Source organism: Suncus etruscus, chromosome 2, assembly GCF_024139225.1.
Source record: "Suncus etruscus isolate mSunEtr1 chromosome 2, mSunEtr1.pri.cur, whole genome shotgun sequence".
NCBI lineage: Eukaryota > Metazoa > Chordata > Mammalia > Eulipotyphla > Soricidae > Suncus > Suncus etruscus.
Window position 1 is genome coordinate 71,796,721 of NC_064849.1, and position 2,253 is coordinate 71,798,973.

Consider the following 2,253-nt stretch of genomic DNA (forward strand, 5'->3'; position numbering starts at 1 on the left):
AATTGCTCCTGGCTTAGGGGGTTATATGGGATTCAGGGGATCAAACCAAGGTCCATCCTGGGTCAGCCTCATACAAGGCAAATATTCTACAGCTGCACTATCACTCAGCCTCATTTTTTTAATTATTTCTAAAGATTTTTGTGAACCTGCTTATTTTTCTAAATTTCTCTTTTTTCCCCTCCCGTTACATTTCTCTTTAATTTTTCTTCTTCCCTTAGTCTGTGGCAAAAACCTCTAATATTACATTGAATTATAGTAGTGAAAGTGGATATATTTCCCTGGTGCTTGATCTTAGAAGAGGGGATTTCAGTATTTTACCATTTTGTGTATAGCAACAATTTCATTTGTTGTTGTTGTTGTTGTTGTTGTTATTGTTGTATGTAGCCCCTATATATTCTCTCTCAGAAGAGAATATAGCAAGTAAAGGAAAATATGCTAGAGGCTGCAGAGATAGTACAGAGATTAAGGTACTTACCTTGAAGCTGCTTGACTCATTTTCAATCTATGGTACACATATGATTTATGAGTTCTACCAGGAGTTCAGAAGCAAGAATAAGCCCGGAACACTTCCAGTAACAGCCACAAGTTTACCTGCCCCCATCCCCCAAAGTTAGTCTGCTAATCAAGAAGAAGATTTTTATCAGAACCAGACTTTGCAGCACCCCTATCTTTGATTTCCCAGATCCCAGAACTGTGAGAAATACAATTCCATTATAGGAGCTATCTAATTTAGGAGCATTTGTTGTAGCATATTGAACTGACTTAAACAAACCAGAAGGGAATGCAAGGGGATCATTTTCTAGGTAGTGTTTTCTGCTAGAGAAATTCTAAAGGAAAACCAAGAGAATAATTACATGTAAGATTCTGTGTCTCCATTTTCTCTGGAAAGATTTGATTTTCAGGGATTATTGTACTAATGCAATTATTAATAGTCCTCCTGTTCATTTGAAAAGGATTGCATATTAGAAAATGAATGATTCTATTTCACTCTATTTACATTATATGTTACTAGAAGCTTAGTTCAGGAACTCACACACAAAGTTTCTTTTTCCAACAATAATGAGAACAATCAAACCTAAAATAGTGTATTGAAGATATATATTTATATACATATACGTACATGAAATAAAAATATGTTTCTGTGAAATATCTATTTATGCATTAACAAATCATTCCACATCGTGATTATTTAAAATATATCAACATTGATTTAGATCTTGATTCTGTGTTTCTGAAGCTTGGTCTGACTGCATGTGAATTCAGTTTTCATCTATAAGCATCTTCCAGTTCAAAATCATTTGGTAGAAGGTTACTTATTCCCATAGGTTCTTATATAACCTCATTCATTACCCTGGTAGTTGCATGTGGCAGTTGTCTGTGACAGATGACTCAGCACAGTTCCATGAGTTTCACCAACATTTGGGAGATTAACTGGAATTTCTTCCCACAGCAGTCTCAGAAAAAAAAGAATATTTATTTTATTGAGGGGGGGTTTCTTTTTGTTTGTTTGTTTTGGGTCACACCAGGCAGCGCTCAGGGGTTACTCCTGGCTCTGTGCTCAGAAATCGCCCCTGGCAGGCATGGGAGACCATATGGGATGCTGGGATTCGAACCACTGTCCTTCTGGATGTAAGGCAAATGCCCTACCTACATGCTATCTCTCCGGCCCAAAGAAAGGATATTTCTTTTTTTTTTTTTTTGTCCCCCAATTCACAATACATACCCGGCAAGGGGCCTGTGTTGAGGTGTATATGGGGTGCCTTTACTGTACCTCCTCTTTCTATACAGCCAGTGTAAAGAACACAGCCTGTGGTAAGATTTGGGAGGCCTTATCTTATCTTTTATTTATTTTATTTTATTTTTTTTTCTTCAGAGCAAACTAAAGTTGTTTTTTTTTTTAAAGTAAGAATTCATTTAAAGGACAAAATTGATTAACATAATGAGGTAAACTAATATAACATAATATAGTGACATAACATAACATATAATATAATTGATATAATAATAATACATGTAAGTCAAAGAAAATTTCTGATTAAAAACACAATTTTTTTTTCATAATGGCTTACATATCTTTCACTGTAGTATTTTGGGTACATATTCACATTGAATCAGGGGAATACCCATCACCTAATATGTCCTCTTCTCAATCAAAAATCAAATATGCTGAAAATAGGCAGAGTCCTGTCTAGAGGCTTCCAACCTCAGTTTGAGAGAGGATGTGAAAAAAGTAATTAAAATACCACAACAATA

At 35.1% G+C, this 2,253-nt stretch overlaps 1 non-coding gene across 1 annotated transcript; it reads right to left on the minus strand.

The window, feature by feature from the left end:
* Window positions 1–1,696: 1,696 nt before the first annotated feature.
* On the minus strand, window positions 1,697–1,829 carry LOC126002600 (small nucleolar RNA SNORA51). The gene has a single exon (XR_007493284.1). It is a non-coding gene; the product is annotated as a small nucleolar RNA SNORA51 (small nucleolar RNA).
* Window positions 1,830–2,253: the final 424 nt, after the last annotated feature.